Source organism: Desmodus rotundus, chromosome 4 (genome assembly GCF_022682495.2).
Source record: "Desmodus rotundus isolate HL8 chromosome 4, HLdesRot8A.1, whole genome shotgun sequence".
Classification (NCBI taxonomy): domain Eukaryota; kingdom Metazoa; phylum Chordata; class Mammalia; order Chiroptera; family Phyllostomidae; genus Desmodus; species Desmodus rotundus.
Genome location: NC_071390.1, coordinates 28,888,882 through 28,902,889, shown reverse-complemented (window position 1 = coordinate 28,902,889; position 14,008 = coordinate 28,888,882). Strand labels below are relative to the sequence as shown.

At 45.2% G+C, this 14,008-nt stretch overlaps 1 long non-coding RNA gene and 1 pseudogene across 1 annotated transcript in view; one reads left to right on the top strand and one right to left on the bottom strand.

Annotated features, from left to right (window-relative positions):
- LOC123480074 (uncharacterized) overlaps positions 1-5,292 on the bottom strand; it is a 28,680-nt gene extending 23,388 nt beyond the window's left edge. Inside the window, exon 1 of the long non-coding RNA XR_006655935.2 lies at positions 5,177-5,292. This is a non-coding gene — a long non-coding RNA (uncharacterized lncRNA). The remainder of the gene's footprint in view (positions 1-5,176) is intronic.
- A 2,664-nt stretch (positions 5,293-7,956) lies between these two features.
- Positions 7,957-9,495, top strand: LOC112307368 (receptor tyrosine-protein kinase erbB-2 pseudogene; annotated as a pseudogene).
- The last annotated feature ends 4,513 nt before the right edge of the window (positions 9,496-14,008 follow it).

Sequence of the window (14,008 nt, the reverse complement as noted above, 5' to 3'; positions counted from 1 at the left end):
TTCCTGTAGGAAAGCCTTATCAGATCTCATCACACCCATATTAATTTTGTGAAAATAAACTCACTTGAAAACCAGTAAGAAGCCCAGCTTTTGGGACCAGTGACAGTGAAAACATCATGACCGTAAATTTGAGCTCTCCTGGCAAAGGTTTCTTCTACGGTCCAAACACAGCAAAGAATCTGCCACGAGACATTCAATTCTCCTGTAATTCTGGATTCCCCAAAGCAAATATAATTTGAAGCAGAGATATCCAGTAGCCGAGAGTAATCATTTGGGTTGAAAGAATTGATTTCAAAAGGGAGGACTTCTCTGGACAAGGAATAATTATGTTTACAGTCGTCCTTGGAGATGTTTGAGTTTTGCTCACTAGTTTATTCACAAGAAGACAGAAATTTTAGGAAATTAGAAGAACAATCTCTTCAATGTTCATAGTCAATGTTCCTGCTGAGAGCTCTAAAGAGAAATGATTTATATGTGCTTCAGCTCCATCTTCTGCTTTCTAGCCTCATGCATTAAGAAAAACAAAAATTCACTTTTCTCTGCTAGACAAGGTCTGACCCAATCTTGATTATCGAGGGCCAAGTCCTCATGTAAGCACTTCACATGCAATACACCATAAATTTCACAACAACCCGAAAAGGCAGGTATATACGATGTCGGCTCCACTTGCTAAATGAAGAAAATGAGGCTCAAAGGGGTAATGAGCCTACCCAGGATCACACAGCTTGTAAAGCTCGGACCTGGACTTAAATACTGGACCATCTGACTCACCACCTGAGCAGGTTTGTCTCCCAGCTTTGGGTTGTTTACCACTGGCACCAGGACAGTGCCTTGGGTCCGTCCCTACTTTTCCTTCCCCGTGGTCCTCCTCATCCTCCCTCCAGGTGGAGAAAGCTTGTCCCAGGCTGTCTCCCAGTCCCCATTTCCTTATGGCTTTCCATGAATACATCAGTCACCTTGGAGGGCAGGGCCTGCGTCTTTTGTTTCTCACTTATCTCCAGGGCCTACAACAGCCCTTCAAGGCTCTTGAAAACGTGACATATGACAGACTGGTGTTTAGATCCCCTCTTCCAAAGTCTCATTCATGTCATCTAGGAAATACCCTCTACTTGAGATTCCTTCTATTCCATCAACCAAGTCAGGGATAAAAATATTCATTCAAACCCACAGTTCTTTTTTGTCTCCCACCAAGAGAGACCAGCTCTACCTGTGCAGGAAGGAAGAACAAGAAAAGAAAAAGGAAAGAAGAAAAAAGAAAGGCAAGAAGAGAGATGGTAGGGGTGGGGAGGGGTTTTGGGGGTGGAGTTAGTTCTGCTCATATCCAGCAGTGAACCCCTTTCCTACCACTATGATATTGATTGCATAAAGGCCCGAAACAATTAAAGCATTCGGGATTTGACAGGGGGAAATCAGGAGGATTTTAATAAAATTGTAATTATTAACAACTTCTTACTCATTGTTTATTTTCATTGCATTTTGTTTTTCTTTCTTTTTTATTGTCGTTCGAATACAGCTGTCTCCATTTTCCCGCCACCACTTCCCCTGCCAAACCCATCCCCACCTCCCACCCTCCATTCTTTCCCCCTTTGGCTTTGTCCATGGGTCCTTTACACATGCTCTTTGAAGCCCCTTTCCCTTCTTTCCCCATTATCTCCCTCTCCCTCCCCTCTGGTTACTGACAGTCTGCTCTTCATTTCCATGTCTCTGGTTCTATTTTGCTTGCTTGTTTGTTTTGTTGATTAGGTTCCACTTATAGGTGAGATCATGTGGTATTTATCTTTCACTGCCTGGCTTACTTCACTTAACATAATGCTCTCCAGTTCTTCACTTAAGAACAGGATATAGTAAAACCAAACCAACTAGCTGAGCTCTGAGTGGCCAAAGAAAGTCGACCTGTGATTATAAGAAAACAAGGCCCACTGTCTACCAAAGAAATAGGTGAGCAAATTGACTTTTTGAGTTCTAAATTGAAGATCCAAGTGAGCAGCACCTACATGAAAAATACAGCTTCCCAGCCTGGAGGCCCTTTTGGATTTCATGATGTTGCCCAGAGTCACAGTGGCTCAGCGGAAAGAGCAATGGACTTGGTGAATTTCCGCAGTCCTCCACATTGACAAGCTCTGTGACCTTGCAAAAGTGACTTACTGTCTCTGAACTTCAGTTTCCTCAACTATAATAAGGGAATAATTTGAATTTTACCTTAGAGTGTTGTTGTGAAAATTAAATGTTATTAAATTCTAATGTTAATGGCCTCGTATACACACACTATAGGCAGCCACTGCCCTCCTGAAGTTTTCTGAATATCCCATAGCTCCTCTGGGCAATTCACCAAAGTTTGCCTATACCAAGGGTCCTAGTATACCTACTACTTGATGCTGTTGGCCTACCCACCTCCACTATCCTCCACAGATTCCATTCTCTTGTTTAACTAAACAGAGTTGAGAGACAAGCAAATGAGCCTTTGGTAGAAAGTAATTCTCATTAAAGCATTATATAATGGCCACTACCCTGGCCCGATTGCTCAGTTGGCTGGAGCATCATCCCAGTACACCAAAATTTCGATCCCCAGTCAGGGCACATACTTAGGTTGTGGGCCTGATCCTCACCCGGGGTGCATATAGGAGGCAACCAAGAGATGTATCTCTCTCACGTAGATGTTTCTCTCTCTCTCCCTCTCTCTCTCTCTCTCTATCTCTATCTCTCTCATCAATAAACATATCCTCGGGTAAAGATCTCTTTTTTTTAAATATATTTATTGATTATGCTATTACAGTTGTCCCATTTCCCCCCCCGCACTCCACTCCATCCTGCCTACCCCCTCCCTCCCACATTCCCCCCCCTATAGTTCATGTCCATGGGTCATACTTATAAGTTCTTTGGCTTCTACATTTCCTACACTATTCTTACCCTCCCCCTGTCTATTTTCCACCTATCATCTATGCTACTTATTCTCTGTACCTTTCCCCCCTCTCCCCCTCCCACTCCTCTATTGACAACCCTCCATGTGATCTCCATCTCTATGGTTCTGTTCCTGTTCTAGTTGTTTGCCTAGTTTGCTCTTGTTTTTATTTTAGGTGTGGTCGTTAATAACTGTGAGTTTGCTGACATTTTTACTGTTCATATTTTTTATCTTCTTTTTCTTAGGTAACTCCCTTTAACATTTCATAGAATAAGGGCTTGGTGATGATAAACTTCTTTAACTTGACCTTATCTGAGAAGCACTTTATCTTCCCTTCCATTCTAAATGATAGCTTTGCTGGATACAGTAATCTTGGCCCTTGCCTTTCATGACTTGGAATACTTCTTGCCAGCCCCTTCTTGCCTGTAAGGTCTCTTTGGAGAAATCAGCTGACAGTCTTATGGGAACTCCTTTGTAGGTAACTGTCTCCTTTTCTCTTGCTGCTTCTAAGATTCTCTCCTGTTTAATCTTAGGTAATGTAATTATGATATGCCTTGGTGTGTTCCTCCTTGGGTCCAGCTTCTTTGGGACTCTGAGCTTCCTGGACTTCCTGGAAGTCTATTTCCTTTGCCAGATGAGGGAAGTTCTCCTTCATTATTTGTTCAAATAAGTTTTCAATTTTTTGTTCTTCTTCTTCTCCTTCTGGCACCCCTATAATTCGGATGTTGGAACATTCCAAGATGTCCTGGAGGTTCCTAAGCCTCTCCTCATTTTTCCGAATTCTTGTTTCTTCATTCTTTTCTGGTTGGATGTTTCTTTCTTCCTTCTGGTCCACACCGTTGATTTGAGTCCCAGTTTCCTTCACATCACTATTGGTTCCCTGTACATTTTCCTTTGTTTCTCTTAGCATAGGCTTCATTTTTTCATCTGGTTTTCGAACAAATTCAACCAATTCTATGAGCGTCTTGATAACCAGTGTTTTGAACTGTGCATCTGATAGGTTGGCTATCTCTTCCTCAGTTAGTTGTATTTTTTCTGGAGCTTTGAAGTGTTCTGTCATTTGGGCCTTTTTTTTTTGGTCTTGGCGCGTCTGTTACTTAAAGGGGCGGAGCCTTATGTGTTTCCCAGGGCGGGGTAAGGCTAGTCGCTGCGCTGTGATGCTGTACGTGGAGGAGGGGCCGAGAGGGAGCAATGGTGCCTGCTCCACTCTCCTCCACCGGACCTCAATCTTTCACTCCGCTACCCACAATCAAACTGGGCCCCTCCGGTGCTGGTTCCTGAGTGGGTGGGCTTGTGCACGCCCTAGGCCCCTGTGGGTCTCTCCAACGACCTCTCCTGTGAGGCTGGGAGTCTCTCCTGCTGCCGCCCTGACCCCCACGGGTGTTTTCAATCAGAGGTTTGAGGCTTTATTTCCCTGAGCTGGAGCCCTAAGTTGCACGGTCTGCCTCGCTCCGGGATCTGTCTTCTTTTGAAGCTAAAAATGCATCTTCATACAAACGGGATGAGAGGCATTTATTCAACAGTGAGTTGAGTTCCTACCTGTCACCAGGCGCTGCTCCAGGCCTGGTGGGGGGGCTGCAATTTGAACCTCCTGTTTCAAGCTTTTCCATGTCAAGCCCTATCAGTTGATTATTTATATTCTGTACTTCTTTTTAATTTCTAAGATTTTTAAATTATTATTCTATTGACCTTTTTGTTTTCCATAATTTAATTTTATTTTTAAGATCAATTCTTTTTTTTTTTTTGAGAAAGAGAGAGAGGAAAGCGGGGAGAGAGAAAGACATCGACACAAGAGAGAAACATTGATGTGAAAGAGAAACATCAATTATTTGCCTCCCATACATACCCCAACCAGGGACCAAACCCAAAACTGACGCATGTGCCCTGACCAGGAATTGAACCCACAACCTTTTGGTGCACGAAACAACACTCCAACTAAGTGAGCCATGTGGCTAGGACGCCATCATTTTATTTTTCTTCAGTGGTCTGTCTTCATCACCACTGAGTTTCACTTCGGTCTCAATCTCTTTGATCTTATCATTTTTTAATGTTTTCCTAAATACTTCTAGAGTTCTTACACAAAATTCAGCCAGTTTTATATTCCTTAAAACTTATAAACACTCATTAATTATGTAAAGGAAAAACTCTTAAAGGCAGTCATATCTTGTTATAATCAATAAATAGACTTAGTCTTGCCACAATTGCTAGGCACGCCATCTGAACTTTGGGGAAAGTAGCAACACATTTTACATATATGTAGACTAGAAGCTCATTTACCTGCATCTCAGAAGCAAACTCTTCCTCATTCAGGACTTTCCAAAAACCTTCCAGCAGCATTTAACCACTTAGATCAGAAATTTCACATTGTCGGTCTACTGGCTGATTCAGCTGGCATGTGTGTTTTAATTGGCACTGACGGTATTTTTTTAATTGAATATCCACATCTTTGAATTCACCACGCCCTCAATTGTGTACACATAGTCCATTTCACTAATTTACATTACCTGCTGGCTCTTGAAGACATTTGAATTTATTATCCCTCATAAAATGGAAATCTTTCTGAAAAACATTATGTCCTTCCCAATCTCCTTAAGCAGAACATCTGAAATATAACTTAACCTTCTCTTAATAACTCAGAGTTATCATGCCCCACAGAAGAGCCCTCATGGATTATTGGGATTGTTGGACACATGATAGACCCAGGCTGCTGTGCTTCTTGAGTTTTTACAATGGTCTTCTCTTGTTCCTTCCTATCTCATTATTAGCTACTTCATTTCGCTGTTGCCAGAGTAACTGCCACCACTACCACCCACGCCCCACATACACACTTACAAACACACACACTTTTTTAACATCCACAAACCCTTTCTAGCCCTCCACTGTTCTATAGGCTTGGAAACAAGAAGGTAATTTAATAGAATTGTGTGCAAAGTAATAGTAAACAGGCTCTGAGTTAGAAACTCCTTAAGGAAGATGACTCTTTATAACAAAATTTGTGCGAATTCTTCATTTACCATTTGACTGTTCAGAAGTCATCACTGCTCAGTTACAGGCTCTTGGGGGGAAAAAAGTCATAAACATATGACTCCTGTCTAATGAAAGAGTTAGCAATTGAAATTATGACAACTGGATTTCCCATGAAGAATCAAGAACTTAATAAGCTTTAGTTCTTGGCCATCCTGCCAACCACAAAGCAAACAACTAAAAAAACAGGCACAGATGTTACACTCTTCCTTTGAGTTGATTAGGAAGCACTAAGAGCATTTGTGTACCCAGCACTGTCAGATGAGCTGTTCAAGTAAGCAGCAAGCCAGTTGTCATTAACTGCATGTCTATGCCCATTCTAGGCCAGCCAAGAGCCTCTTCTCATCCTGCACTCAGAGGCCACAAAAGCAGCTCATGCAGAGGGGTTCGGGCTGGGCTGCCTTACTCCCCTCACATCTAATAAGGTCCACTGCCCACCCCCGCCTAGATTTTTGTTCCCTCAAGCCTATGACTATAATGACCCCACCCCAGGTAAACTTCTGCCTCCCATCTCTCTGTCCCTGAGTCATCCTGTTGAACTTTCTAACCCTCTGCTCTCACCGCATTGCTTCTGGATAAAGACAAAGTGCAGTCTGTCTCCCTATTAGCTGGAGAAAAAAAGAATACTTCCCTTAATCCCTATTATTCTTTTCTATCTCACCTCACTGTAGCCCCCAGCATCGTGGCCAAGCAAGGCTATCTCTCTGCTTTCCCAGCACACCATAGTCATCGCCACTTCCTGCCTTTGCTCTTGCTCTTTGCTCTTCCAGAATACTATCTCTTTCTTTCTCTGCCCATCCCAGTTCCACCCATCCAGGTCTCTACTCAGAAGCCAAGCCTAAGCAGCACCCCATTCATTCAGCTCCTTACAGTTCCCAACATTTAGAGCCTTCCTTTTCTTTCCAACTATCCTGGTCAAAGGGCCTGGATTTAACAGGAGTCTTATCTAAAACTTCCTTGGTGCTCCTGCCCAACCTCTATCCCTTCAAATTCTAAAATGTTTAATGGACACAAATGACCTTGTAAATGAAGAAGACCCTAAGAAGGGGAAGGTTTCTATTTGCAGAAAGTGCAGTATCTCTCCCACAATGATACATTGCCCTTCAACTTCCACGTAGAAAGTAGGAGTGGGCTAGGTTCCCAGATATCTAGCAAAGAAAGGGCAAGTCAGCCTCCTCCCTTCCCCCAGCCCACCACACTCTTGCCGGACGGCATTAAAATGCACTGCAGCATGTTCTTCTTTTCATTTGGAAAGGAAACAAGACTTGACATTCTGTTTCTCCCATTTCATTAAGGACAGGGGTCATCCTGGGAAGGTGAAGGGTAGTTTCCAAGAGAAAGAAGACTTGTGGGGGAGTGGAGGTGGGGTGGGGGAACTGGCTCATCCCTTACCATTAGCCTGCTTCACCCTTTGAAGTGAACAAGCCAAGCTTTCACAGTGAATTATTTTCAGTGAGGTCTCTGCCAGGACTCTGCTTTCCCTGGCTAAGGCAATACCCAGAAGGACTGAGTGATAGTTCAAGGTCAGACAAGGTGTCCTGACAGGACTGGCCAGTGGAGGTGGTACTAAGACAGAGGGGAGATAAGAAGCAGAGAAGGGGAGAAGGAGAGAAGGGAGAAGGCAGGACATGTGTGGTAAAGCTGAACCTGGAAGCCTCTCTCACTCACTCACACACACACACTCCCACAAGAAACACATTCTTTTCTTTCCCTCCCTTCTCTAACTCCCTAAGGCATGTCTATAAATAAACAATAAGACCCCAGCCTGCCAAGGCCCATTATTAACTCTTGCAGTGTTCTGGCTGTAAGTATCTAAGTCCTAACACAGTTCCTCACTTCATGGTTTGCAAAACGCTTTCCCATATGTAGTCTTCACCTGATTCCCGTATCACACACCCTACAGGCCCTGGAAGCCCTTCCTCATCAGTCCCATACACAGAATTATGGACTGTCCCCCCCACCCCCCCACATTCTCAAAATTCTTAGCCTTAATACTATCAGCTTCGGGTCAGGCTACTCAAAAAAAGTTGCCTATGATCTTGGATGAAGCATATGTGATGGCTGGTGTGGGCTCCCCCTATGTGTCACGCCTCCTGGGCATCTGCCTGACCTCCACAGTACAGCTGACAACACAGCTTACTACAGCTTATGACCTATGGCTGCCTCCTCGACAACGCCCAGGAAAACTGTGGACTTGCTGAACTGGTCTGTGCAGAATGCTGAGGGAATGAGCTACTTGGAGACGTGTGACTCGTGTACAGGGACCTGCCTGCTTGGAATGTGCTGGTCAAGAGTGCCAGCCATGCCAAAATCACATACTTTGGGCTGGCTTGGCTGCTGGACATTGATGAGATGGAGTACCATACGGATGGGGGCAAATTGCCCAAAAGCAGATGGCGCTGGAGTACACTCTCCGCAAACAGTTCACCAACCAGAGTGATCTGTGGAACTACGGTGTGACTGCATGTGAGCTGGTGACTTTTGGAGCCAAACCTTACGATGCGATCCCAGCCCGAGATATCCCTGACCTGCTGGAGAAGAGGGAATAACTGTTCCAGACCCCCTATCTGCAACATTGATGACTACAGGATCATGGTCAAATGTTGGATGATTGACTCTGAATGTTGGCTTTGGCTCCAGGAGTTGGTGACCAAGTCCTCCTGTATGGCCAAGGACCCCCAATGCATGTGGTCATCCAGAATGAGGACCGGGGCCCTGCCAGCCCCTTGGAGAGCACCTTCTATGGATCACTACTGTAGAATGACAACATGGGGGGCCTAGTGGATGCTGAGGAGTACCTGGTACCCCAGCAAGACTTCTTCAACCAAACCCTGTCCTGAATGCTGGAGACACAGCCCACTGGAGGCACCAGAGCTCATCCAGCAGGAGAGACAGTGATGCTGGAGCCCCTGCAGGAGGAGCCCTCCACTGGCACCCTCAGAAAGTGTGGGCTCTGATGTGTTTGATAGCAACCTGGGAGTGAAGGTGGCCAAGGGGTTGCAGAGCCTCCCTCACAAGACCCCAGCCCTCTACAGCAGTACAGTGAAGGCCCCACAGTACCCCTGTCCCCTGAGACTGACGGCTTCGTTGCCTCCTGATCTGCTGCTCCCAGCCAGAATACATGAATGAGTCAGAGGTTCCCCTGAAGACCCCCGTCACCCCTAGAGGGCACTCTGCTTCCTCTGCAACCTGCCAGTGCCACTCTGGAGAAGCTCGACTCTCTCCCCCAAGATTCTCTCCCCTGGGAAGAATGGGGTTGTCAAGGACATTTTTTACTTTGGGGGTGCTGTGGAGCACCCCAAGTTCTTGGCACCCAACAGCAGGACTGCCCTTCAGCACCACCCCTTTCCAGCCTCCAGACCAGCCTTTGACAACCTTTATTAGTGGGAACCAGGACGCATCAGAGCAGGGCTCTCCTCCAGCACCTTTGAGGGGACACCTATGGCGGAGAACCCCAAGCACCTGGGCCTGGGAGTGCCAGTGTGAGCCAAAGGGCCAAATCAGCATAGGCCCTGCTCACCCCTCAGGGGGTAGGGAAGGCCTGACTTCTGGCCTGTGTTGGGAGGACTCGGGAAGCGGTCCCTTGGGCCACACCCCATGGAGCCTGCCTTGCCACAAACTTTCCATTCTACTCCAGTTCCCAGGTGGCTGAGAGGGGCCCTGCCTGGCTGGGAGACGAGGCAGCATTGGCAAGGAAGTCTCCTTTGACTTGGAGCCCTGCCCCACAGGCACCAGGGTCCAGTGGATGCCAAAGCCAATCTCCTCACCTCAGGGGGCGGCCCAGCCTGGCTCTCTTCTTCCAGGGGCCTGAAGGATTTAAGGAAGCTGGGCCTAGGAGGGGAAGAGGCCGGAAGGGAGTGTCCACGACTAAAGGAACCCATTCAGAGACTGTCCCTGAGTCCTAGCTCTGCCCTCATGAAGAAGGGAGCAACAATAGTGCCCAGATCTAGTCCTATACAGAGTGCTTTTTTGTTGTTTTTACTTATATTTTTTGTGTTTAAGGAAAAAAATTAAAAAGCCCTGGCTCACATGTAGCTCAGTGGATTGAGCACTGGCCTGTGATCCAAAGGGTTGCTGGTTCAATTCCCAGTCCAGGCACATGCCTGGGTTGCCAGCCAGGTCCCCAGTAGGAGGCACTCGAGAGGCAACCACACATTGATGTTTCTTCCCCTCTCTTTCTCCTTCCCTTCCCCTCTCTCCAAAAATAAATAAACAAATAATAAATAAAAAAATATATTTAAAAATATTGTTTAAAAAGAAAAAAAAGTTGAAATAAGGGCTCAGGGGAGCATAGGAATTGTGGGAGGGAGGTGATCCCTGGGGTTGGGGGAGGGTTGTCTCTTCTACACCTACCTTCTCCATCTGCAAATATACTTTTTCTTGGAGGTGGGGAGAAAGTTGCCAATGGTTCAAGCCACATATATCTTAAAACATGATTTGCACACCCCTAATAATCCACACCACTATCTATTAAAAATTTTCTCTGTTCCAGGTATTATGTTAAATGTTTTACATGCATGATCTCATTTAAATTTCACAACGATCCCGAGTTGTCAATATGATGGGGCATATTATAGATTGCGGGGAGCTCTGATGTTATGTTACTCGACTGTGCATGCTGAATTTTGAGCCCAGGTCTATGTGACTCTAATGCACATGTCCTCAACCCCTGCCCTGGTGTCCTGTTACTAACAGCCCTTTGGCAGCTAAGATTCCAGGGCACCTACTGAGGAGTCTGCTCAGACATCTGGAATGCCAAGATTAACAGCCAGTTAAACAATGCCTGCAGTGATGTCTTTTACTTATCACTTCAACGAACATGTATTTTGCCTACCAGGTGTTGTGGACAGAGCAGTAACTTAAACAGACAGGACCTGCCCTCAGAGCATACAGTCTAGGTCGGGGAGGTGGTGCATAAATGAACACAAAATTAAAATACAAGTACCAGTTTACCCAGAAGTTCCAAAGGAACACAGAAAAGCATGGCATAGTTCTAATTTTTCCAGACACTGTTTTTAGCTGTGCTATGTCAAATGATCTTCTGTCCTCTTTGCTCCCCTTAAAATATCTTAGACAGATTCCATTACTTCCTGTCACGTTCAGTTACTGAAATTTAGTCCGGGCCAATGTAAACTCCCATCTCGTATCTGTTCCAAAGCCTTCTGGCTTCTCAAAGTGGGTAAGACTTGCTGCTGAAGGGGCTTGGAGTGCCACAGCAGGAGGGGTTGGGCTCTTCCTCTTCACCCCCTACAGCCCACTTCCCAGACTCGTGTGGCTGGAGACCCCTCATCCAGACGGTGGCTATCTGGGGTGGGAGAGCCAGCCACTCAGCTCAGGCCTTTGGACCCATGGGACAATCAAGCATCCCGCCCTCCAAGCTGTGGGAGAGACCTTGCCCCATTGCCATCCTTTCTGGTAGCCCTGCCTTCTCTCTCCGATGTCTTTTCACCACCACCACCCCCCACCCCCCGACACAAATAGATAACAGCTCAGACAGCAGGACTGCTGCTCAAGCAGATGTCCAGCTAGGAAATATGATACTAGTGGTTCCCAACGCCAGTCCCTCCCCCACCCCACCCCCACGCTCCTTTCTCTGCCTCAGGGAGAAACTCTCTCTCAGAAGCTCTGCTCCTCCCCCAAGCTGACTGAGGATCTCCCACCCCCTTCTCCAGCTCAGTTCTCTCCTCCTAGACCTGGGGTGGGGGCAGGGTTGATGGCATTAGAACCAGTTCTGCCTCTTCATCAGTAGGTTGGGAGCTCTCTTTAGGAACATGGGGTGCTTAGCACCTTTTTTGTCACCTGTGGGCCGTGGCAGCTGTTCCAAGATACAGGAAAGATCTCACTCAACATCCTGTTACAGACAAAATTGTAATTGTGAAACATGGGATGAAGGAAAAGAACAGGGTACTATGAGAGGAAATGTCCATGCTCTGGATCTTGGGTTCAAATTCTAGCCCTGCCCCTTACTGTGTGCCTTTAGGCAGGTTACTCAACCTCACTGTGCCTCAGCTTCCTTATATGTCCAGTGGTCATAATAATAGTACCCACTCTATAGGATTAAATTTTAAAATGTAAGTAAAACTCTTAACATGGTGCCTGCCATTAATAAATGCTCAGTAAATGAGGTTTCATGAGGACGTGAACTGGGAGATGCAGGCACTTCACAGGCACTCGGCAACATTTGATGAAATAATGAACAAGGGACACTACCAAGAACTACCCACCTGAGATTAGACCACTCTGAGGAGGTGACACCAGCTTTGACATGAAAGATAAGGGGACATCTGCCCAAGAGGGAAGGAAAAGCAAAAGGAACAATGGGATTAGTTGCTTTTTGCCTCCTTAGGGTAAAATTACTCCCAAATCCAGTTTAGTAGATTGGACTTGTATCACATTACATAACAGACATAGAAAAGTTGCCTTCAATATTTTAATACAATATTTACATACAGAGTCACAAGATGTTAATTCCCTTATGTCAAGGCCAAAGGATGACATAACTTCCAGGTGCTGAAGTCCTCCGGTGCTCAAGTGGCATTTCAAGTATGTGCCTCCAACACAAAGCTCTGAACCCTCAAAACAATTTTGTGACAATGACAGTTGTCATGAAAATAGTTCAATATGCACATAGAATATTTGTCGTTTGCTACCAAGGTGCTTGCTCTGGGGGGTTGTTTCCATTTTTTAAAGTTGCCAGCCAAGACTTCAGTAGCAGCAAAATCGAGGTCCTGGCTAGAGGCCACGTCTGATTCCACATGACCTAAATGGCCAGAGACAGAGTCAGCTTCCACTAAGAAAGGAATGTGTCATAAAACCAGAAGTAGACATATGAACTAGTACTTTATGGTCTATTAACTAGGGCACATCCAAAGATTAATTTTAAAGGTTGCATATCCAAGAGTGTGCATAACTGGATATTTGAATCTTTGTGCGTTTCTGCTTCCAGCCGTGTCTAGTTACTTCGAATCTGACCAGCATGCTAAATGGCTGGGATAAAACATCTCCCGAAGGAAGTAGGTGCTGTGATTCACCAGCCCCTCTGACTCAGCGGATGCATGCTGTCATGCGGTGTTAATACCTAGATCCATGAACAGACCATGAGTGGGGCAAACAGCCAGGAGCCCCACTGGCCATCATTATAGCCGTATCCTTTTGTGATACGTAGCATCTATGTCTATGTTGCTGTAATGGCAACTTTCTGGCACAGCTGTGGCCTGATCGTTGTTTCCAAGACTGGTAACTAGATGACATAATGCAACTGGAACTGATCCCGAGATGGGAGGCTGCCTCTCTCTACCCCAGTTTGATGCACTCTCAGGGTAGACATGCAAGGGCTGGGAGACTGTGGTAGGAATCACAAAGGCAGTGTGGCACACGAGCCTATCTTTGTAGGTGGTGGCAGCAACAGGGGGCTTTCCACTCTGCAGCTGTCATCTGGAAGGTTAAGGGGACATGTTTATCATGTTAACTAGAATTTCCCTTTTTGTCAGCTACAACCCTAGGTATGAGCACTAAGAACCCAGGGAAAAGCTGGATTTAGCTTTAATTTTCATTTTTGCAGCAGCAATGAGAACACAAAGGAAACTTTTACTCAGTTGGACACGATCTGGCATCTCAGAAGAGGGTTAGTAAAATACATAAAAATAAATGGTCCATTGTCATGAATTCAAACCACATACAAAGAACTGGCAGAACAATGCTCTCAAAACCCAGCTGTTCCAAAACAAGTTGTTATTCTTAAGGCTTATACAGGGCGGGGCAAAAGTAGGTTTATACTTGTTCATATGGAAAATAATATAATAATTTATAAATAATAATACAAGAATAAACTGTGTTTTGTGTACTCACAACTGTAAACCTACTTTTGCTTCACCCTGTACAAGGAAGAGATCATTCCTACCTACCCAAAAAAATATTGAAAAGAAAATAAAAGTTATATATAGGATGCAAATGAGAAAGTTTGTATTTTGCTTATAGGTACTAACAAAACCTGTTTAAACTTTTTATTATGAATACATATATACATATAAAAGCATATGTATACATGTATACATATGCACAGATACACATGAAATAATATATATC